The following is a 25547-nucleotide window of genomic DNA, read 5'->3' as shown; positions in this document are numbered from 1 at the left end:
AAATGTGAAGTTTAAGGCATCACATTGTATGTTTTTTATATGGGGTTTTGGATTCCCAGGGATTACAATAAATAAATTTCCATCAGAGTTTATTTATCATCTCTTAGCTTGCTCCAGAATCAAAAATCATAACAAACTTTGAAAACCAAGTCCTCATACTAGTAGCAATGCCCTCTCCCTTCCCAAGTCAGCCTGTAAAAGTCCTTCCGTTACCATTATATTCAACTCAATGCTTTTGTCCTCTACCTGAATCCCCATTTATGTGTGACCTCTTCCTCCCTTGGTCTCCACTTTTGCTATATCATGTTTCTTTATATTTTAATATTCATTCTTCATCAAATTAACTTACAAATTCTTTGAAGAAAGTATTCTAAAGACAGCATTTTAAAAATTTTTTTGCACTGTATACACTGAAGACCCTCCAGGTGTAGATTAAAGGTGTACAGGGAGAGATTTACCACCTTTCCTTTAAAGCATGATTCTTTTAATGGTATTTCCCCCTCAAATGTCTGCTCATCTTTCATTTTATTGTATTGATTTTAGAGCAGTTAAGAGCCCTTCACCTCCCAAGCCTCCAGGGAAGCAGATGTTGTATTTCTTATCCTCCATGTCACAGGCAGTTAATTCCTTCGATCATCTTCCATTTGTCAGTGCCTATAATTCTATAGCTTCCTCGATGCATTTCTCCAGACTGAGGCATATATATAATGTTTGGATATATTGGGAGGAACTCTAGAGATTTTTAATGACTTCTTTGTTTCTGTGCATCTTATTCTTATTTCTTCCTCTCCAGATTGTTCAACTACTCCTTTTCTTATCTGAAGCTAAATTTTTTTTCCACTTTGTCTACCAATATTTCTAAGCTATTCTGTCCCCCTGTTTTACTTAACAGTCAATAGTGGTGTCAGTGAGACAGTTACCAATCTATCATCTGTGAATATCATTGTGGTGTTATTAAGACCCTCTTTTAGCTCACTAATGAAGACACTGGGTAGATTGGACCATACATCAACTATCTAGAGACAATATAATGAAAGTTGTCATTTGTCACTATCTTTCATTTTTGGTCCCTGGAGTATACTGCAACATGCATCTAAACTTGAGAAGCAAGTGTCCTTGAGGCAGGCAAAATTCCTTTAATCCATTCCATATCTGGTTCTTTTAATTCCATAAGCAAATTGTCACATGTATTCAACAGCATTTTTTCTTCATAATTCAATGATCATTATTTTTTTGAGACAGTGTTAGTCTAATTTCAGGAGTAACTTGCCTCATTGTATTAGGTTTATTTGCACAGCATGTGAATTTCATGGGCACGGCAAATACAATGGCTAAATTTCATTGTTTGTGCTTCTGCCCATTGGATAAATTGTGGTGTTCTCACAAGCCATTGTTCTTTTATACCGCCATGCTTTCACCATTTCATTCCTTTTACTTCATCTGACCCTCTTTCCTTTTGCACTTACCAAATTCCTTTCTAACTGTCATATCACTTTCCCATTTCCTCTAGAAAATTATTTGTTCTCTTTGTATTCCAGTTTCCCTGTATTCCAATTATAAACCTATTACCTCACTTGTCATGTAATAGTGTACCTCTTTTTATTTACATATCTATCATCACTCTGGGCTACGAACATCTGGAGGGCAGAAATCTCGTCATATTCATCTTTATTCCTCAGTGTTTAGCATAAAGTAGGCACTCAGTAAATGTTTGCTGACTGAATGAGTGAATTAATGCCTTGTTTATAGGGGCTTAAATAGAGGCCTTAATTTAAATAAATCAACTTTTTTTTTTAAGATTTTATTTTTTTCCTTTTTCTCCCCAAAGACCCCCCGTACATGGTTGTATATTCTTCGTTGTGGGTCCGTCTAGTTGTGGCATGTGGGACGCTGCCTCAGCGTGGTCTGATGAGCGGTGCCATGTCCGCGCCCAGGATCCGAACCAGCGAAACACTGGGCCGCCTGCAGCAGAGCGTGCGAACTTAACCACTTGGCCATGGGGCCAGCCCCTAAATCAACTTTTTTAAAGCAATTTACATCAGAATGGCTTTCCTCTGAATTAGTCCTATTTATTAACACTTTATTAGAAAATGCCAAGTTGCATTTGCTTCTCCACATAGGATCAGTGCTTTTAGTTGTTCATAAAATGAACAAAAAAAGCAAATGAAAAAGTAAATAATGCATAATCAATTGCTATTGTTATTTTAACCCCAGAAGCCCTTAGATAACAGGAACTTTTTTCTTTTAAGAATGGAAAACAAATATCAAAGAAATGAGCCTTATGACATATTTTTTAAAACTTCCTTAGTATGTTCTAATTTCAATAAAATGTTAGACTAATATTCACTACAGTTCAGATTCATATCACTTGAATCTAAAGCTATTGGACTGATATTTAGTTGATGACTTTGGATAGTTTCCATCCTATGTTTTCTAATATAGATTCAATTTTATGTAGTAGATAATATTTTTTAATATGTATAAATGGAGTAAATAAATTATTTTAACCCAAAGGTAAATGGAAGAATGATTTTCTTGGTAAATTAACCAAAATGAATGAGATTTTTCTAATGTTATGCTAATTTTAATTTATATGTGGGCATTGTTTTAAATACCAGGTGCATTCCTGTAGGAAAAAAAAAAATAAGAAATACAGAATTAACATTATTCCTTTACTTCAGATGTCCTGAGGATTCCCTTATATCAGAGATTTAGATAACCTTGGTTTGTATCCTCAAGTTTAAGGCTTATGGAAAATCTGCATATTTATCACTCTTACCAACTTTACTGAAGAATTGAAGGACCATGAGGCCATAGTGAAAACGTAGGGGTGGCTTGGAAGTAGGATCTAACACAGTCCCTAAATTATATCGTTAATTTATACTCTCACCACCACTAAGACATCTGACATTAAAGGTCTAAGTTAAAACTGTATAGTTTCTATTATGAAAACTCAGCATCAAGTCAAGTCTACCAGCCTCTCTTTCATGCCAGATTACTCTCAAAAAGCCAGGACACCATCAACATTATCATGTCATATTATGCATATTCTTCCTTATTGTGCTGGGCTTCACTTTTCTCTTTAGCTGACTCTGTCCTCTCCTTGCTATTTGAAACAGCAAAACCCTAACTTCTTTAGCGTAAGGATACCCAGGATTTTTATGAAAAAAGTATGGTGAGACACATAGACACGGAAATGAGTGTCATGAAGAAAGAGGATTTTTCTATTCACAGATCCCTGGAAACAGGGGACACAGTGCACTATCCAGAGCCACATAGGGAAACACCAGGCTCAGTCAGGAGGCAGAGGGTGCAAAGCAAAACGTGGGCAAGAGTCTTTATGGAGATTTCCCTGGGAAGGAAGGGACAAGCAGAGTAAGTAGGCTTAAGATTGGCTAGTTTGAATGAATTCAGTAGGTTCTGGGGCATAGGGTTATCTCTAGTTATTTCATACCTACCCTTGGAGTGGTTAGGGCAAATAGATAGTGGCCCATCGTCTAAGAGCTCTGCAAAACCTAGTAAAAGAGATGACTAGGGATATGGGCTGTGGATTGATCGGTTTGCGTATGAAAGGTGCATTTGCAAATGAGTCTTTTTCTAACTCTAGGAAATAGCTAATCTTGGAAAGGGTAGTCCCTTCAAGGGTCAGCAAGGCTCCGAGATGTCAAAGCATTAAATACAGAAACTGGAAGACGTGATTATAATGTCTTTTCTTCTCTAGTGCAAAGCAATCTGGTCAAACCTTCTACTAGAAATACTTAAATATATATATTTTTCCAAACCAGCACATATCAATTCTGTTGTGAAGCAACCTAAACCAATTATGTTGTATACACTTATTAGTATCTTTTGTTTGTTTTTTGTTTAGTAAATATTGGTAACCTCTCTGAAGGTTTTATATCTCCTCCCTACCACCTCACTACGAATTACAATGAAAACAAGTTTATATACTGTTAGATAATAGAAAATATATATATTGTTCTCTATCTCCAGCTCATGGCACAGAACTCCTGAAATCCTTGTGATTTCCTGGGTGATAGGTGTGTCTTTGATTCTAAAGAGGCCCCTCTGAGTGAGCTCCTGGATGGCTTCTGGATGAGGGCTGGTCCCTGGAAAGACCAAGCCATGATGAGAAGCTTGGAATTTTAAACCCCATGCCCCATTCTCCTGAGAAGGGAGAAGGGCTGGAAATGCAGTTTATGATCAGTGATGCCTATGTGATGAAGCCTCCATAAAAATCCCAAAAGTGCTGGGTTTGGAGAGCTTCCAGGTCGGTCAATACATTCATGACTAGGAGGGTGATGTACTCCAACTCCACAGGGACAGAAGCTCCTACACTTGGGACCCTTCCAGACCTTGCCCTATGTACGTCTTCATCTGGCTGTTTGCCCGTATCCTTTATCATATCCTTTAATAAACTGGTAAATGTATGTGCTTTCCTGAGTTCTGTGAGCTGCCATAACAAATTAATTGAACCTCAGGGAATCTCTGATTGGTAGCCAAGTCAGACAGAAGGTGTGGGTAACCTGGGGACCTACTACTTGCTATTGGCATCTGAAGCAGGGGGCAGTCTTATGGGATCTGAAGCTATCTCCAAGTAGATAGGGTCGGAATTCAGTTAAATTGTAGGACACTCAGCTGCTGTCAGAGAAGGGCTTGGTGGGGAAAATCCCCACACATCTGATGTCAGAAGTGCTGTGAGAGTGATAGTAGTGTGAGAGTAAATGAGAAACACAGGAGGGAAGACTGGGTTTTCCCCAATTCATAAACTAATAATTATGCATATGATGTATTATAAACACACAGACATATGGTATATATGTATAAACAATTATTGCCCAGTAGGCACAAAGACAGTCATGTGACTTGTGTTGTAATCTAAATGAAGCCTCAATTCTCTGTCTTTTTATTACTCCAATGACACCTTTTGTGAAAAGTTCACCAGAGGGAAATCAGCAATATCTTAAAAGCAAGTTTTTATCAACAATAAAATGGATATCAGACAGACAGCATCAGTTGGGTTAACAGTGAAACATAGAACTGTTTCTGAATCAACATTCAAGTGCCACTATGAAAGGTAAAGAGTTATCAAGGTCTCTGTCTCCTCATTTTCTCTTTTTGCAAGGGCAATTGCCATTGTCTCTAGAATATTAGTCCTAGCTATTCCTCGTAGCTAGAATGCCAATATGCCATCAAGAAAAAATATTTCTAACATCAACTGTGCTCATTTACAAACCTTGCGTTGCTGATCCCAAGAAACCATAGCCACATAGCCAAAGCACATTGTGTCTTTGCCTCTGGAGTATGGAGGTGATTAACCATCCTTGAGGTATCAATTCCCAGTTTGAGACACTGACCACTCTTAGGTTGTAGACTAAAACTAACACATACACAGGCACATCGCACTATGCTCAAGTGCTTCGAAGAATTACAGATTACCTAACAACTTCTCAGAAAAATTCTAGTATCAGCTGCTATTTCTTTCATCATCTTGGTATATTCCTCTGTAGGATCACATCTTTGTGCCTAACATTGGTCAATCTTAAGTAAAAGGAAGACAAACCTTTCAATAGCTCCAGCAGTGATAGATGAAACAGGCTTTGAGGAATAAAAAGAAATGGAATGTATAAAATAATAGTAATGTGCACTCCACAAATGCAGACTTATAGTGAGAGTGCACTGAATCTAAGAGTAAGAGAAAATGGTGCCATTAAACCAAAGTACTTTTTATAATCAAATGGCAAAAATAAATTATCTGTTGTTTGGCTGAAATATTGTTAATCCCTGTATCACAGCAAATAAGTAAGGCCTGACTTCACTTCACTTATTAATTCCATCCTGAATTAATAGACACCCTGTTTGACAGTGTAAAAGCCACTATGGCCATTATTTCAAGCTTCTAATGAATAGAATACGTGAAATCTCCAAAATATTATAAATTTATTTTAGCTGCCCAATAACCACATAGCAGATTTTGGAGTAAGAGGCCTATGCTTGCTTATAATTTCATTTCAATTATTTCAACTTTTGTGACACCATGTATTTCAATCAAAATAAATGCTACTGATTTCTTTAGCATTCTAAACATATATATTTGGCAACTTCATCATTTGCCTAATTTTTTCATTGTTTACCCTTATGTGTGTATTGAATAGTCAGAAACCTACTCTAACAATATGATGGAGTTTACAGAAATGTAAAAATCTCTATGGTTCTTGAAAACTTGGATTCACAAAATCATACCCACATAAGGCAAATATTTCCTCTTCTGTGTCATGATGTTGCCACCAGGTGATTAGTGATTCACTGAGTTAAGCTTTTCCCATGTAAACCTTAAAGAGAAAAAAGAAAAATAATTCTCTTAACATAGTTTAAAAATTAAATGTATATATTAAATATAAACATAAATATGAGTAAAATGTTAACATTAAATTATCAAACATGCATGATAGGTTTTCTAGTGTTATTCTAGGTGCTAAAGAGACTGTGAAGAACAAGGTAAAATATACTCTGCTGTCAAAGAGGCTACACTTTAAAATGGAGGGTGACAGACAATAAATAAGTAAACAAATAATATAACAATATCATGTCCGATTGTGGTAGAGGTTATGAAGTAAATAGGGTGATATGGTAAGTGTACTGGAAACTGGGGAATGTGGTGTGGTACTTGACATATGCAGCTAAGGAAGATGTCTCTGAAGAGGTGAAGAACCAAGGATGAGAAGGAGTTGGTCATGTGAAGAGCTGGGGAAAGAGCTTTCCAAGCAGATGGAACATTAAGTGCAAAGACCTTGAAGTGGGGAAAAGGTTAGGTTTTTAATGACCAGAAAGCAAATGAGTTTACCAAGAGTTGATTGAGTAAGAGAAGACTGATTCAAGACACAATTGGAGAGGTAGACAAGGACCAGATTACCAAACATGTCGTTAAAAATTATCAAACGCCTCAGTACAAATTTAGTGCCCTTCCCACACGAAATTTGCAACTGATATTAGTCATTTGTAAAATTAAGGATACATTTCACATTTTGCACCAAGTGAAAATCTTTGTTTATCCTGTTCTTCCAACAAACATTTGTTAAATACTTGCTATGAGCAAGACATGGTTCTAGGTCCAGGAATAGAGTCATGAACCACAGAGAGAGAAGCCTGTACACCTGGAACTTGCCTTCACTTCTCTTTCTTTGCTTATAGTGCTTTGGGTGCCAAAAAATTACAGCTCTGGATTTCTGTCTGTTTCTAATTTTCCTAACAAAAGTCTTACGTAAGTTTCAGTAGTCCTAGAAATAAACAGTTTATATACTTCCTTTTCATAGGAAAAAAAATTCTCTAATGTCAAATTGTGACCTTGTAAAAATACAGTTCCTCACTTCCTGATGGACAATAGAAAATAATTATAGAATGTGAAGCTATTAATTGATTTTTACATCTGAAATAGTATTCATGATAGGTATTCCCCCAAAGTAGGCTGTGCTCTATTTCCTTTCTAGAGGGGCAGTCATTCATTAATTCCTTGATATTATTTACTGTGAATGTTTAATATGATGTAGAAAGTCTTGAAAATTGTTTTGAATAAGGCTGTCTTCTTAAATAAACCAGAATTTTCTATCTTCTAAATAATTTTTTAAATGCCATAAAATAGTTTTAAAATATAGACTTATGATTGTTTCTTATAACTCCCAACCCCTTTGTATACACACACATCTCACAGGATTGATTTTTTTAAATGCTGACAATTTTGTCTCCATCATTACACATTAATATTACTTGAAGTCTCAATTCTAGGTCAACAATTTGACAATAATATTTCAGTTGTAAGACCAGCTTGACCAGCAAGTGTGAAAAGAGAGGGTTATGAATTGAGAAGTTATTTTAAGAGCTCACAGAACTAAACCCCTGTGGGAATGAAAGAAAAGTAACTTAAGAAATGACAATTACAGGATAATGTTTGACAATTTAAATATATAAAACAAATAAATAAGTAAAAGATAAAGATATGATGGACTTCATGGACAAAACAACACAGTAATCTCATCTTTACGTAGGAAGTACAAAACTTTACTGAGGTCTTCACTGAAGTTCATCATTGCGACTGCTCTACATGAGTTTAAACAAGGTCTCTTCTCTTTGTTCTTTGTTCTAGGTATAAAGTGAAATAACTTAGATTTAGAAAAACAGTGCTGGCAGAATTTTCATATATGGAACTTAATTTGGGAAAAGTCATCCAATATAATGGCCCAAATGACTCCAAGGGTGACTTGTAGGAAGCATTTCTTGAGTAACTTTAAGTATAATTTATAAGTATCATATGTTGCTTCATAACAGTTTTCATTTTATTTCTATTTCTTCATTTGCTGTGGTTATATAGGCAGCATTTAAGTCACAGTGGGTCAAGAGTTCTATAGATAATTTGACTTTCAACCCAACAACTGTACAATACCAGGAATAGAAAAGGTGAAATTGTTGTAAGTATACTCATAAATTAAAAGCACACTTTTTCAAGCTACTTTGGAGATGTATTGTAAGATTTTGTAGGCTCTCTGAATTGGTGAATAATGTATCTTCATTAAAATTATCCTTTCTCAATCCACATCTGTTTTGGGAGTCCCACCACTGTTCTCCCATAGCTCCCTGAGAATTACCTCTACTTCTACGCTTATCATGCTGAATTATGATATGGCACCAATGGCAAGTAATGTTTGAGGTCTTACTGTGTGCCAGTGCTGAGCTAAGTAATACATCACACAATATTATTAAATCTCTGACACAAACAAACCTGTGGTGTAGATTTTATCATCTCCATTTTACATCAAAGAAAATAGTCTCTGAGAAGTTAAGGATCTTATGCAAGCCCACATGGCTAGGAAATTCTGGAAATGGGATTAAATTTCATGTCTTTCTTATTCCAAAACCCATTACTTCTGTTTATGTATGTACATTATATTGAGAATTTCTATGAGGTCAGAGGGCTTAGACTTTCCCACAGGATCATAAACAAAAGCCATTGGCCAAACAGACAAAAATGAAAAAAGCCTTAGGAGTTTAACAAGTCACTCATTCTTCTAATCTAGTGCTGAAAACTTGCTGTACACATTGAAAATACTGCATAAATCATTATTAAAGTACTACCCATTGATGTTTCGTGGTGCTAAAGGAAGACCTTAGACGTGGGTACATTTGCAGCTTGTATTTAAAATAATGACGCTTCATGATTTTTTTCTCTGTTACAGTGATCTGAAAGCTTGACTATACTTTTGAGTCACACAGATAAGTTTTTAAAAAGTACAGATGCCTGGGTGGTGGCCTTGTGGCCTAGTGGAGAAGTTCAGTGCACCATGGGTTTGGTTCCTGGGTGTGTTCCCAGAACACTCGTCAGTGGCCATGTTGTGGTGACCCACATACAAAATGGAGGAAGGATAGCACAGATGTTAGCTCAGGGCAAATTGTCCTCAAGCGAAAAGAAGAAGATTGGCAACAGATGTTAGCTTGGGGCAAACCATCCTCAGGAGAAAAAAAAAAGTACAGATGCCTGGACCCCACCCAAGATCAATTAAAACAGTATTTCTAAGTGTGAAGTTCAGTCACCAATATTTTAAAAAATCTACTGTGGTGATTCGATAGTCGAGAACCACTCAGAAATAAGTGACACCTTCTTCTTAGTCTTATATTCAAGGAAGTCAATTTCCCTTATCCATCTGAAAATTGAAAACAGTACTATGCCACAATAGACAGAAGATAAAATTACTACTGTCTTCATAATTAGTGTCTATACCTCACAAGTGATCAGTAGAAAATAGAGTCTACTTAACAAAATTGTCATATTTACTGACTGCTTGTAAGGTAAGTCTATGTAGTAGACTGGGCTTTGTGAGAAGCGAGCAACCTGTAGCTAACTCCACACTCATCCAGTCGAAGGGGCTGGAGCTAGATTTATACAACTACAGTCCCCTGGGTGTTTTAACGTGGCTTTTCAGCTAACCCATCCCTATGTTATCCCATTTTACACAGACCGGAGAAGTGAGAATTATGTATTTTGAAGGAAGAGGTGCTATCTAAAATTAAGACAACTTTGGATGGCCTTCCTTCAGGCTCTCTGTGACCTTTACTTGTGCAAACTTGAGCAAGTTACTCAACTCTCTGTGTTTTACTTTCTTCATGTACAAATGCAGATAAGGTAATAACTACAGCTATTTTGGGTTTAACAATTTACCTGCATTATATAAACCCTCAACAAACACTGTAAGGCAGCCACTAATTATTGTTTTCATCTTACAAACAAAAAAAACCCCTGAAGCATACTGACGTTAGATAGCATTTGAGGTCACAGAGCTCATAAACAATGAAGCCTGCAATCAATGCCAGACTGTCTAATAGCAAAGCAGGCAAGCTGAACTGCCCCAGACAGCTACCATAATTATGTACGCTATTTGAGAGGACTATTTAGAGGATGATGTGAGATAACACAGTGGTTTCCAAAAAACAGTGATGCCTGGTCCCATCCTTGGACATTCTGGCTTCATTGATATGGGGTGCAACCTGGGCTTTGAGATTTTTCAAATCTTCCTGGGTAATTATAACATGTCACATAGTTTGGAAACCAATGATATAAAGTCTTTACCATGGAGAGTGACCCATAATGGGAGGATAGTAAATATTATTTCTATTAATACTTTTATTATTATTGATATTATCATTAGACACTGGTCTGAAAGCAAAACAGATAGATTTAAAAAAATACCAGTAAAGCAAAAACAAAACAAAACAACAATTTAATTGGTATATGTCCAAAATATTTTTACTGTTAAAAAATAATTTTAAAATTTGCTTTTATAAAGGATAAACTAAAAGAAAAGTGGAAGCTTAAAAAACAAACAAATCAAGCAATATAGACCTGAAACTTTGCTTTCAGTTGCATTTTACTTAATTCTGTTATTCTGTCTGAGTCTAAGACAATCCTCTTTGGTGCTTCCCATTTAAGTGGCTACACAGAACTTTCAGGAATACAACCATTTCTACTTACGGTTCATATTTTCCACGAGCCTTTGAAGTTTTCTATAGTGATTACCGACTCATCTATGGCTTTACAAAGAAGAAAATTGATATTCAAGGAAGACGGGCAACGCTCAGCAGTTTCCTAATCTTTCTATAATATTTCCAAACTGTTCTACCTGGAGGCAGAAATATGGATTTCTTAAACTCTCAAGGTTCATTTGAGCCTCATGGTTCTGTTGTTAAGCCTATGTAGTAGTAAAAACTAACGTTTTTATAATGAATACACAACTAATGAAGTACTAGGAACAATTTCAAGTTAAATTTGTCCCTTTGTAGTCTTCCATCCTTCAGCTGTGGCTTGCTTTAGGCAAAGGACATGTGGTTGCTAATTTTAGTTTGTCATTAGTTGAGTTTCTTAAGGTCAGCTAGGTTTGGTGACTGGAAGGAAATGCATATGTTGAGTGAATGTGTTAGGCAGAACAGAGGGGTTGTTTTCACCATAATCTCCAGGCTTTATTCGCTTGTCCTGGGGAAGATGATTTGTGAATGTTTTCATATAATCTATCAATTTTAACTTATTTTACATGGGATCTTTGAAAGCTCTGCACATGAAGTAAAATATTGACAATTGTGACTTTGAGGAGTGAAAATATTAATATATTTTGCCTTTTTTCTCTCTCTATGAGTCTGTATGACAACTGAGGAGTATATCCAGTCTATAGCTAAAGCTACTAAATTTATAATTTTCCAGATATCTTAATACTGTTAGAATATATAAAACAACCTAAACACAATTCTTTTTTCATAATCACCATGTTTGACATTTCTGCCCACAAAGAGATATATTATGTTCTCATAATGTATTAGACAGAACTAATGTGCAAACTCCCTGTGCAATTTTGTCATGAACAATATACGACCTGAAAACTAGGGTTTCTTCAATTTGGTAACAGTAAATGGATCCAAACAAATCAGGATTTTCAGAGCATGAATTTAATCAATTTGACCCTAGCTGTTCCGGTTTAGAAAAGTCAGCTCAATTATTTTCAGTCATTTAGATATTTTCTTAACAAGAGAAGAGAGCATTTGGTTGTTTAAACAATGTTGCAATAAATATGTATATTATGTTACCTGGAAAACATTTCTCATATCTGGTTCTGTATATAAATGTTTGGAGTCAGATACACAACCTGGGAAAATTTAATTTTTCATGCACAAAATAAGCACTTCAGCAGAAAAACTTAAAGATATTTTGCTCTTGTGTGTTATGTACATGCGAAGAAAAGAACTTTCCCCCTTGGATTCACTGTTAAGAGTTTCAACAGTTGTGGGGCTGGCCTGGGGGCACAGTGGTTAAGTTTGGGTGCTCCACTTTGGTGGCCCTGGGTTTGCCAGTTCGGATCCCAGGAGTGGACCTATGCACAACTTATCAAGCCATGCTATGGCAGGCATCCCACATATAAAGTACAGGAAGATAGGCGCAGCTGTTAGCTCAGGGCCAATCTTTTCAGCAAAAAGAGGAGGATTGGCCACAGATGTTAGCTCAGGGCTAATTTTCTTCTTCAAAAAAGAGTTTCAACAGTTCAGACAGTGTCAAATGAAAGAGAGAATGTCTTTCTTGTGGGAGTTCAACTGTTATTTAGTCTGTAAAATTCAGGCTTACAAATAAATCTTAATTTTTGGTAGAACATATTTTAAACCGTTAATCCACTTCCTAGTCACCAGGGGATTTTTGTGATTAACAAGGTTAAAAATAAATAAATGAATGAATAAATAAATTAGCAGAGTATCCTCATTTTTCCTTCTAACGGTCATGTGTTTAACTATGGAGCCTACTCTTTAATTTGCAAAGTTTGATGTTTTTACACTAAAATTGTTGATCTTTCCACCAAAGAAAATCTAACAGAATTATCTTTAAGAGACTTTAAGAATCATGAAAGAATATTTTAGTCATTATTCTAATACTGATTTGCTAGTTGACCTAGCAAGAGCATTTGTAATTCTGTTAGAACCAGGTTCTGACAATCTTGAAGAAGGCACTCCTTGCCCTTATTTTCACACTATTCCCTGGCTCAGAGCACCTGAGGGGTCCATTCCTGAGGGCTGTCAGTTTGCCTCACTTTCCTATAATATATATATATATATAGTACTTAACCCCATGCAAAGATAGTCACTGTCATGTTTGCTGACCCCTACCGTGGTAAATGACTTAATCAAGATCTGTTTCAGTTCTAAAAAGCTCTTCCTGTTTTCCAGGTTATTCTAGTATTATCCTATATCAATGCATTAATTCCTTTAGCAGCATTTAAATAGGAAACGTCAACCAGGGAGAGGCGTTTCACTAAGTATGTGAAGGACAGGGATGCTAAAAGTGAAACAGCAATACTGGATCAAGTGCTCAAATCATTTATTTTAGAATGCATATAATTAGAAAGTGTTGCAGGAATTGGGATAGTCTTGAGATGACCAGGAAGAGAAACTAACGGTTGCAAAGAGAACCTTCCCAGGGCCAGGATGTGTTTGTAGGAGAACAAGTTTTGTCCAAGTGTGGCATAGGCTGAAAGCTACTTTGACCTCCAACTACTTTAGCACAGTGATTGGATTTGGTTGAGGATTTAAATGAGTCCAAAAAGATACAAACTGAGAGACCAAGCATATGATGTGTTGTACTGACATCCAGGTAAACCAAATCATTTCTGTATCAATGCACATGCATCTACAGAAAATGTGGGATCACTTTTCAAGAGACATCAAATGGCAAGTGACTGAAACAACTGGGTCATTGAGGCCTCCAATCCACTTTTATCCAATACAGCCAGGCCCCCAACTCCCTTCTCTCCCATCTCTACCTACACAGTGGATTCCATGATCCATCATGGCAACCACTTCTTGCAAATACCTCAACTCTTTCCCTTTTCCACCTCTATTATAGTCACAGGGAATGGCCATAGGTGTACAATATCACAACTTTGCTTATAGTGTCAGCTTGAATTCTTGATTGCACACTCAAAGGGACATTCAACACTTCCTGACAATCCTACTATTTCTTTAGTGAGTTTACTTTCTCTACTTTTGGAAATAATTATTTTACACCTATTTTTCTTTTGTCAAACCACCAATACTGTCTCTCAATTTACTTTTGCCTGATGACCTCACCTCAGACTTTAAGGATATAGTAGAAACCAATAGAAGAAAAACACTCCTTCACCTTCTATCGGCATGGCCTTTACTTCTAGGATGAACGAAGCAGTCCTGCCCTAATCAAAGTCCTCTCTTCTTCAGCTCTTGACTTCATTATTTTCTGTTATCTCCTGGACTCAGTTTCTGCAGGCATTCTTTCCTTCTGCATTTCAGCAACTCCTCATCTACTCAATATTTTATGATGATGCATAGATACACTAAAAACTTATTCATCTTTAAAAAATTCCTTCCACATCTGCATTTTGCCTTTCAGCTACTGCCCAATTTCTCTGTCTCCCTTTAAAGCAAAACCTATACTCTGTACACACTGTCTCCATTTCCACATCTCCAGCTCTCACTATTCCACTGAAATTTCTTTTCAAGATTGCCAATGACCCAAGTGTTGTTTTATCTACCAGTCACATCTCTGTTCTCTCTTTATTAAACCTTTAGTAGAATTTGAAACAATTGTGTACTTCCTCCTTCTTGAAATATTCTCATCTCTTGGCTGTTATGAAACTACGCTGTTCCAAAGTGTCCCTTCGGCCTTTACCACCTTAATCTGTTGATTGGTTCTGTGTAGAAAAAATGACCTTACCAAAAAGAGGGCTGGCCTTTGTCCTACACTACTGGAAGGTGGTATCTAGACCCTTGAGATGTCCTACCTGATAAAAGTGTCTTTGTTTATCAGGCTCCTTGGCCACTGGACAGTCTAATCATGTGATTTATGATGGGGACTTTGGGGTTTGCAGTAGCTGCTCCACCCCCAGAAAGTCTGTAGACTAAAGGTCACCCAAGCATGCAGTCAACCATGGAGGCCCAGTAAAAATTTTGGACACCAAGGCTCAGGTGAGCTTACCTGCATGAGTATCACCACACATTGATTCCAAGAAATAACAACTTTCTATGAGTTCTATGAGTCATCTAGAGAATTATGAAAACTGAGTGTGGTTTTGGGAGCTCACAAGGCAGACAATTGATGTTAGAAGTGAGGGAGGATTTGTAGGCCGTGTTCCCTCAAACTCCGTAGGCTCCTTCTCTTCTCCCTTTTGAATATGGAAGTGCTCCAGAGCTTGGTCCTAGTCTCCTTTTCTCTAGCTACACGTTCTCCCTAGAGGATTTCAGAGTCCTAGAGTTTCCAATGCTATTCAAAATCTATATTTCTAGCCCAAAAGTTTTCTAGAATTTCAGGATAAATGATCAGTCTTATATGTAACATGCTTGCTTTTATGACTGTTAGTTGTTCAGATTCACATGCCCCACAGCAAGCTCTTTAGTACCCCTCCCCACTCTGTTTCTCTTTAATCAACATGATAATCAGTTAACAGCACCCATTTGCTCAAATCAAAGCCCAGGGATTATTCTTGATTCATCCCTTTCCTTACCTCACTATATAAAACCCATTAGCAAGTCATATTCTAATCAATGCTGATACTCAGTTCTTATGCAATAGTACGGTCATCTTGATTATTAAAGCATCGTAGTACCTCTGCATTGGTTGATAGGATCCATTGCTCTGAGCAAAACCCTTTCTGCCCTCTACCGTCTGATATGGCCTCTCTGATCCCATATCTAATTACCTCCCTAAATGCCCACAATCCAGCAACTAAAGGGTTGATAACTGTCAGAGAAGCCCCCAGGACCTTACCTTGTTCTAGTTCTATGACCAGCTTCAGTTATGATTGGCTGGTGCTAGTGCCAGCTATATTTCAAAATATTTTCCTCCTAAGCAGTTCCCTTGGCACCTCTTGGGACTACTTAGGGCTGATTATACTCCTCTGGCACCTGCCAGTCTGCTGGATTTCCCATCAACTCATTGTTGCTTCCTTGGGAAGGCCCTCTTTTCCAATATATCCTTGGCTAGAGTGGCAGGAGACAGAGTGTCTGATAGCCATGATGGTACCTCAGCACGTATGTTCCTAATGGCCCTCTGGAATCCTGAGATTATGACCACAGGCTTCCCACCATTTCTGTCCTGGAATCATTCTTGCTGATGTGGCTTATTATGTGAATTAAAGCCTTCTTGGGACTATTTCTGTAAAATTCTTGAAAGAAACCTGGAGAGTAGGTAAGTTGGTCCTAATTAGGTCCAGCAAAGGCAGTAGCAGGGCACTGCAGGCTCTGCAAATACAATGGGTGCTCCATAGAGAGTTGGGAGGCTTGGGGAAATGGAGTTTGTAAGTCTGTTTGAAGCTGGGGGTGTCCAGAGTGCAAATGTCTCTTTTCATCTTTCCCATTGATTTTTTTTTTTTTTTTACTGAGATAAAATTCAAATGCCAAAACATTTACTCTTTTAAAGAGACCAAGTCAGAGATTATTAGTATATTCACAAGGTTGTGAAGCCACCACCACTATCTAACTATAAAACTTTTTCATCATCCCTAAAAGAAATCCCATAACCATTAAAGGTCACTCTTCATTTTCCTCTCTCCCCAGCCTCTGGCAACTACTAATCTACTTTATGTCTCTATAGATTTGCCTATACTGGACATTTCATATAACTGAAATCATGCAATATATGCCCAGTTGTGTCTGGCTTCTTTCACTTATAGTATTTTCAAAGTTCATTCATGTTTTAGCATGTATCAGTACTTCATTCCTTTTTATGGCTGAATTATATTGCATTGTAGGAATATACCCATTTTGTTTATCTATTCAGCAGTTGACGGACATTAGGGTTGTTTTAATTTTTTTGCTCATATGGATAAAGCTGTGATGACATTTGTGTACACATTTTGCAGAAATTATGTTTTAAATTCTCTTAGTTATATACCTAACTTCAGAATTATTTGATTGTATGGTGACTCAATGTTTAAATTTTTGTGGGGTTGCTGAAAGGTTTCCAAATTGGCTACATGATTTTACATTCTCATGAGCAAAATATTAGGGTTCCAATTTCTCCATATTCTCACCAACACTTCTTGTTGTCCTTTTTGTGTGAAATAGTATCTCATTGTGGTTTTGATATGCATGTTCTAAATGACAAATAGGATTAAGCTTCTTTTCACGTACTTACTGGCAATTTGTGTATAATGTCTGGAGAAATATCAATTCAAATTCTATGCCCATTTTTAGTTGAGTTGTCTTTTATTGTCGAGTTTTAAGAGTTCTGTATACATTCTGAGTACTAGAAACTTATCAGATATATGACTTGCAAATATTTCCTCCCATTCTGTGGTTTATCTTTTGACTATTTTGACAGCGTCCTTTGGAATAAGAAAGTTTTCTTAATTTTTATGAAATCTGATTAATCTATTTTTTTTCTTTTGTTGGCAAATTCAAGGTCATGAAGACTTACTCTTGTGTTTTCTTCTAAGAGTTCTAAGTTTTAGCTCTTACATTTAAACCTTTGATCCATTTTGAGTTAATTTTTGTGTATGATGCGAGATGGGGGTCCAAATTCATTCTGTTGTATATTGATATCTAGTTGTCCCAGAAGCATTTGTTGAACAGGCAATTCTTTCCCTATTTAACTATCTTGGCACACTTGTTGAAAATCTACTGACTGTAGATGTATGGGTTTATTTTTGAACTCTAAATTCTTGTCCATTGATCTATATGTCTATCCTTATGCCGATAATGCAGAGTCTTTGTTGTAGATTTGTAGTAAGTTTTGAAATCAGGAAGTGTAAATCCTATAATTTTGTTCTTTTTCAAAACTGTTTTGACTATTCTGGATCCTTTGTATTCTCAAGTGAATTTTAGGATTAGCTAATCAAGTTATGCAAAAACAGGCAGAGGAAATTTTGATAGGGATCATGTTTAAAAACTGTAGATGAATTTGGAAATTATTGCTATTTTAATAATCTTTAAACTTCTGATCCATGAATACATTTACTTAAGTTTTTTTCTTTAATTTCAACAATAGTTGTAGTTTTCAGTGTACAGGTCTTTTGCTCCTTTTGTTAAATTTATTCTGCAGTATTTTATTCTTTTTGATACTATCGTAAATTGACTCTTATTTTGTCTTTACATTTTTCAATGCTAGAGTATGAAAAAATAACTGATTTTGTATATTAATCATCTTTCCTGCAACCATAGTGAACTCATTTATTAGCTCTATCGATTGTTAGAAAGAACTCACTTATTAACTCTATCTGTGTCTGTGTGTGTGTGTGTGTACGTGTGTGTGAATTTCTTAGGGTGTTTAAATTTAAGATGAAGTCATTTGCAAATATGTATAGTTTTATTTCTTTTTTTCAACATGGAGGCCTTTATTTTATTTTCTTGCCTAAGAACCATAGCAAAAACCTCCATGTAGGGGCAGGCACTGTGGCATAGTGATTGGGTTAGGCTAGCTCCACTTCAGCAGCCAGAGGTTCGAGGGTTCAGATCCTGGCTGCAGACCCACCACACTCCTCAAGTCATGCTGTGACAGCGACTCATATAGAAAATAGAGGAAGACTGGCACCAATATTAATTTAGGGCAAATCTTCCTCAGCAAAAAAATACCCCCAAAACCAAAACCAAAACCAAAACCTCCAGTGTAATGTTGAGTAGAAATGGTGAGAGCAAACATCCTGTCTTTTTCCTGATTATTAGAGAGAAATCTTCTGTCTTTTTTTGGGTTTTCTTGAAAGTCTTTTCTGTGTCTATTAGGATGATTATTTAGGTTTTGCATTTTGCTTTATTAGTAATATATATTATATTGATTGATTTTCATATGTTGAACCAATCTTGTGTTACTAAAATAAGTCTCACTTTGGTCACATTGAATAATCTGTTCTATAAATTGGTATATTTGTTTTGCTAGCATTTTATTCAAGATTTTTACATCTATGTAGTTTTCTTTTTATGTGCTATCTTCACCTGGCTTTAGTATTAGGATAATACTGGTCTCATAGAATGAATTGTGAAATGATCTGTTTTCCTCTACTTTTGGAAGAGTTGGTGAAGGATTGCTGTTAGTTCTTCTTTAAACATTTGGTTGAATTCACCTGTGAAGCCACCTGGTCTGGGGATTTTCTTTGCTGGCAGTTTCAATTTTTCGATTACTAATTCAATATCTTTACTTGTTAGAAGCCTATGCACATTTTCTCTTTCTTCTTGAGTCTGTTTCATTAGTTTGTGTCTTTCTGGGAATTTGTTCATTTCATTTAGGTTATCAAACTTTTTGGCATACAATCGTGCATAGTATTTTCTTATAATCCTTTTTATTTCTGTAAGACAAGTAGTTTTGTCCTCTCTTTAATTTCTGATTTTAGTAATTTAAGTCTTCTTTCCTTTATTTCTAGTTGTCTTATTAAGTATTTGTCACTGTTTTAATAGAAGAAACTTTTGGTTTGGTTGATTTTCTCTATTATTTTTCTAGTTTATCTTTCATTTATTTCTGGTCTAATCTTTATTGTTTTCTTCCTTCTGCTTGGTATGGGTTTAATTTGTTGCTCTTTTTCTAGTTTCTTAAGGCCAAATGCTATGTTATTGATTTGAGTTATTTTTTTTCTTTTTTAATACAGGCATTCACAACTATGCATTTCCTCTTAAGCACTGCTTCCACTGCATTCCATCAGTATTACTATGTTACATTTTTGTTTTCATTTATCTCAAAGTATTTTCTAATTTACCTTTTTATTTCTTCTTTGATTTATTGGCTACTTAAGAGTGTGTTGTTAATTTCCACATATTTTGGAATTATCCAAATCCCTCCTGTTATTAATTTCTAATTTCATTTTATTGTGGTTAAAGAACATACTTTGTATGGGTTTAAATACAGTTAAATTAATTGAGACTTGTTTTATAGCCTAACTTACGATCAATCTTGGAGAAGGTCCATGTGCACTTGAGAAGAATATGTATTCTGCTATTGGGAGATTTTTCAATGGCTGGAACAAAATCTCTAGAATAAAAATCCAAACATTATTGCATAGTCTATGAGATTCTACATGCTCTAGATTCTGCTTATGTCTCTGCCTTATTATATATCATTCTTTCCCTTTCCTCTAGTGTCTATTGAGTTTAGCCTCATTTCTGTCCCTTAAATACCCCCAATTCCCACCTCAATGTCTTTACACATGCTTTTCCGTCTGTCTAGAACATTAAAACATTAATTAATAATATTCCTTTTGGTATGCATTTTGATAATAGCTTCACGTATTTTATCAAAGCAATAATGCTTTATAATGTTTATTTCACATAAGAGAAAACTGATGTCTAAAGAGGTTAATGTACTCATCCAAGATACATAGAAAATAAAATCCCAGAAGAAACTGGAGAATTAGCTATTTTTGTTGTAAATCACTTCATGTTTCTTATCTACTGTATCATGGAGCCCGGATTCAAACCACATGCGTCTAACTCCAAAGTCCAAACATTTTACCACTGTCTTATTTTGCTAGATTAATATAAGTGTCAACAGAAATGATACATGCAATCCCTACCTGCACAATTTAAACTTTCTTTAAATATTCTAAACTGTATGTCATTATAGGTAGAACAATGGCTAGGTAGGTTGTGAGAGAGTGAGAGAGATTCTCGTTGTATTACTCAACTTTCAGTTTAAATATCATTTCTCCCTTAGATTTTATGCTGAAGCTAAATCTTTAGCTATGTTTATGTATATGTATGTGCATACAATGTGCTCTTATCTGCTACATTCCTTGCACACACTATTCTCATTTCCTCAAATGCCTTGTCAAAATGGAGCAAATCCAGACTATTTTTTTCTAATTATATTTTATTGTGGTAAGAACACTTAACACGAGATCCACCACATTAACAAATTTTTAAGTGTACAACACAGTACTGTTAACTACAAGGTCAATGTTGTACAACAGATCTCTAGAAATTATGATTTTGCATAACTGTGACCTGATGCCCATTGTTCAGCAACTTCATGTTTTCTTCTTTCCATTCCCTGGCAACCACCATTCTACTCTGATTTTATAAGATTAGCTGTTTTAAATGTCTCATAGAAGTGGAATCATGTAGTATTTGTCATTGTGTTATTGGCTTATTTCACTTAGTGTAATGTCCTCAAGGTTCATCTATGTTGTTACATATTGCAGGATCTCCTCCCCTTTTTTTAAATTTCTGTAGAGATCAGGCCCCGTGTATTATTTTATTTTATTTTTATTCTTTTTCTTTCAGCTTTATTATGAGATACACGTTTCCCCCGCTATTTGAAAGTACAGCATTCCTATGTAACATTTCATAAGCTGAAACGGTGTAAAGCAAAGAAACAGTTTCCATTAATTTATATGGGAAACATTTTTGAGTGTTCACAGACCCAAAAAATAGCCAACTAAAGTAAATAGAGATAAAGCACAGAGGCTCACAGACACGGTTCAAAGCTGTGGTGGTTCGATGTTGAGATGCTGAGTGTAGTTCCCAGAAGACGAGCTTGGCGGCGCCACTCTCGCTACTCGGAATGTGTGCGGTCTCTATGACAGCTTACTGCAAAACAAACATAACTTCTCCTTTTGTCTTTTTTTGTAAAAGCAAAAATCCTCTCCAAATTTCTTTCGGTTAGCAAAAACAGGTACTGATGTAGGTCTTTCCTGAAAGTGAACTTTTGGATCGTGGGGAAAACCTGCAAATGACACACAGCACTGTGTAAGTTTAAAATGTACAGCATGATGACTTGACTTAAACGTATTGTGAAACGATTCCTACAATAAGTTCGGTTAACATCCATCATCTCATTCAGATGAAAAAAAATGTTTTATTCCTTGTGATGAGAACTTTTAGGATCTACTCATTTAGCAATTTTCAAATATAGCATTTGGCAGTGTTCAGTATGACCATCATGTACATTTCACCCCCCAGTACTTATTTATCTTATAACTGGGAGTTTGTCCATTTGAACTACCTTCATTCCGTTCTCCCACCCACCAGTCCCTGCCTCTGCTAACCACAAATCTGATCTCTTTTTCTGTGAGTTTGAATTTATTTATTTCTTTTTGGCTTCCACATATATAGAAGATCATGCAGTATTTGTCTTTCTCTGTCTAACTTATTTCCTTTAGCATAATGTCCTCAAGTTTTATCCCTATTGTTGCAGTTCCTGACAACTGGAAAATACTAAATACTAGCTCTCTTTGATATATATTTATTATACACACGTATGTATATGAATAATTTATAAATTATTGTTATTATGAAAATTTATATGTAAGTGTTTCTACTAGTCTACCTATTTTACTTCTCAAAAGCAGGAAAATAGCCTTCTTTTAAAATACTGCTTCTTCCTTCATTGCATGTGCACAATAAAAATAAAATGTTAAATAAAAACATGGATTACTGCCTTTGTCACCAATCAGTTGTGCAAGATTAGACAAATGATAGAGTTCATATTTATAAAAGACTTGTTTTTGAAAAAATAGTTTTAAATCTCTGTAACCTAAGGAAAGCTCTGAAACATCTCTCAAGAAAAATATATATTCATTCATTTATATAAATATTATAGATATAAAATATTTATATATAAATGATGTTTTTATATATATAAATGGCTGTATGCATATTTTATGCATAGTCTCATCAATAATTTTATGGTTCCACAAACACTCTTAAACTAATTTTTGGACACCTCTGAGTTTCTTTGACCATATGTTAAGAAATCTAATCTAGCCACTCTCTCTTCCTTTTCTGTGAAGGATTAGCTATGACAACTTGCTTAAAGCTGTGAACTACATTTTTCAAAATCCCCTTTACTGTATGCTTGTGAGCTTTAATAAAGTCAGTAAAATGGCAACCATTAGTCTCAGAAGGTCATTCTGGTTGGATACAATGATGGACAGACAGAGAGGGGCCTGGCAGATCCCACCCCAGCTTAACTTCACTCTCCTTTGCTCTGCCTCCAGCTTGTCTTCCATATTATTGGCCCTATTGACCAACAGTGGCTTCAAGCCCACGATACAAGATCCTCAATCCAGAGATATGGTACTTACACTGAGACAACTTCCCTTAGTTCTGGCCACATCTTCCCTTGCACAGTCCTACTTTGATGGCTTGACTTGATTGATTTCTCACATTTACTTGCAAGTTCCAATTTAACCACCTGCACTAATTCTTCTCAAGATTGGTTAGTGATGTTTTTTCTCTGATCCTCCAACTCCCCCTTCTAGTCTTTCATTTCCTAGAAGAAAGCACTCTTTCCCATAATACTCATTATGGCCTGCTTCTTCAAGTAAATCCTGACTGATACACTCTCAAAATTTCTAGTATTTCATGCTTGTATTGTCTCTGAAGTTTCCTCATTTATTTCTAATGGACTTTATGTGGTGACCCCTTGAAGAGATTTGATTCAAAAAGACACTTATGGTTCTCTTCAATAAAGTGATTTTATCAAGTTGAAAATGGCATATAGAAGGCAGAGTGGGAAGAAAGAAAATTGGCATTTTCCCCCAAATAATAGAATTGAGGAAAACTCTTCGTAATATCTTTTTTCTTCTCTTCCTGGTGAAATTTATGTGTACTTTAAAGGCTGTTTGAAATATCACCACCTTTAATTTTTGAAATACTGATTTCAGTTTACAAACATAGATACATTACTGGCATTAGATAGTAAAGGGCTCATCTTGATCTTAGCTAGAACGTGCACTTTAGTCACTGTTACTTAATCATATGTAACAGACAAGGAACCTAGAGTCAGATTTAGTGGCAAAAATGCAACGAACATGACTATCTTATGTAAAGAGACTGCCTTTAAAAATGCCTCATAATAATGTCTCATGTTCAATAGGTGGTAATACCATTGGTCTGCTCCTTAAAAATGATTAGCAGATTGTTTTTAAATGCACCATTTGACTGCATTAGCAAGGACTAAATATTACTATTAATTGAATTACTTTGAATTTAAGGTCCATTTTTGCTCTTACCAATTTGTCTGTTAATGAAATTTGAAAGCATTTTCCTTTTAGCAATTTACTTCTAAAACCCTATTCTCTCTTGACTTTTGTGCTCTGTTGACTCACCTTTGATCTCTGATTTTCCTATATTTATCACTACTTGTTTCAAAGGCAACCTAACCATAGACCTTTAACGTAACCTCATAACTATGGGATTATTATGTATAACTAGTATGTTAAAAAGCTGATTCAAAAAAGCATTTGTATTTTTACCTGTAATATGAAAAAAGTTTGTCATTAATGTAAAAAATGCAGTTCTATTATTTATAATACAATTAAAAATAAAATTTTAGTTGAATATAATAATATGTCCAAAGAAAACTTTTCTAATACAATTTAGAATATCCTGACAGTAAAATAAAATTGTAGACATGAAGCTTTTCAAACAGTCTCGTTCAAATAATTTCTAAAAAACTAAAAATGAAGTTCTCATCTCATAGACATGATTTTCCTTCAGCTGTCTTAATTTTTTTTCTGTTTTATAACTCAACTCTACATTTTTTACATTAATTGACTATTTTAGGAAAAAAATCATTCTGATTACTATTTATAGAATTTCCACTCTCTCTGTTTTGATTATTTCATGTAAGGCATGACTAGAGTGCATTTTCCAAAGTAAAATAACTCAAGGGAATTCGTTGTTTTCCCTAGCTAATAGATAAAATGTCTTTCTGTGCTGGTCAATCTTGGAAATTTCACAATTAAATTTGGCTCCTGGATTAAAAAAAAGATTATACACACGCATACATCCAAGGAGTTAACTTGAGAATTGATTTAACAATTTACTAAGTTCTATGAGATCTTCAATTACTCAAAAGATTTATATAAATTTATTTTCTGTGTATGTTTGGAGGGTGGTGGTATGTGGAATTTTGATTTATCTGCATAAATTACAACCAATGCTTTACTGGTAGGAAGTTTGGATTGTGACAAAGGAGGAGAAGATAATGTCACTCGTATTCTGAAAGCAAAGCAAACCAAGTATGACTCGAACTCCAGTCCTGATACTTAGATGGGCAACCTTAGGAAATTACTTAAAGTTTTCTGACCTTCCATTGCCTCCACTATAAAACGAGGATCAAAATACAATAAAAAATAAATAAATCATAGCTGTATTGGTTTCCTAGAGCTCCTATAACAAAATACTGGGTGGTTTAAACAACATAAATTTATTTTCTCACAATTTTGGAGGCTAGAAGTCCAAGATCAAGGAATTGATAGGCTTGGTTTCTTCAGAGGCCTTTCTCCTTGGCTTGCCTTCTTGCTGTGTCCCCACATGGTCTTTTCTTTGTGCATGCACCTCCCTGGTGTCTCTCTGTGTGTCCAGATTTCCTCTTCTTATAAGGACACTGCATATTGAATCAGGGCCCACCCCAATGACCTAATAGAACCTTAATTACCTCTTTTAATGCCCTATCTCCAAATATAGTCACACTCTGAGGTCCTGGGAGTTAGGGCTTCAACATACGAACTTTAGCAGGGCACAGTTCAGCCTATAGCAGTGCAGAACCCATTGGTTTCTCAATCTTG

At 35.6% G+C, this 25547-nt stretch overlaps 1 long non-coding RNA gene across 1 annotated transcript in view; it reads right to left on the bottom strand.

The window, feature by feature from the left end:
• LOC138925274 (uncharacterized) overlaps positions 1-25547 on the bottom strand; it is a 57256-nt gene that overhangs the window by 15207 nt on the left and 16502 nt on the right. Inside the window, exon 2 of the long non-coding RNA XR_011441199.1 lies at positions 6248-6332. This is a non-coding gene — a long non-coding RNA (uncharacterized lncRNA). The remainder of the gene's footprint in view (positions 1-6247; positions 6333-25547) is intronic.

Source organism: Equus caballus, chromosome 7 (assembly GCF_041296265.1).
Source record: "Equus caballus isolate H_3958 breed thoroughbred chromosome 7, TB-T2T, whole genome shotgun sequence".
NCBI classification, from domain to species: domain Eukaryota; kingdom Metazoa; phylum Chordata; class Mammalia; order Perissodactyla; family Equidae; genus Equus; species Equus caballus.
Note: the sequence above shows the minus strand (reverse complement) of the source record. Positions and strands in the feature narration are given on the sequence as shown.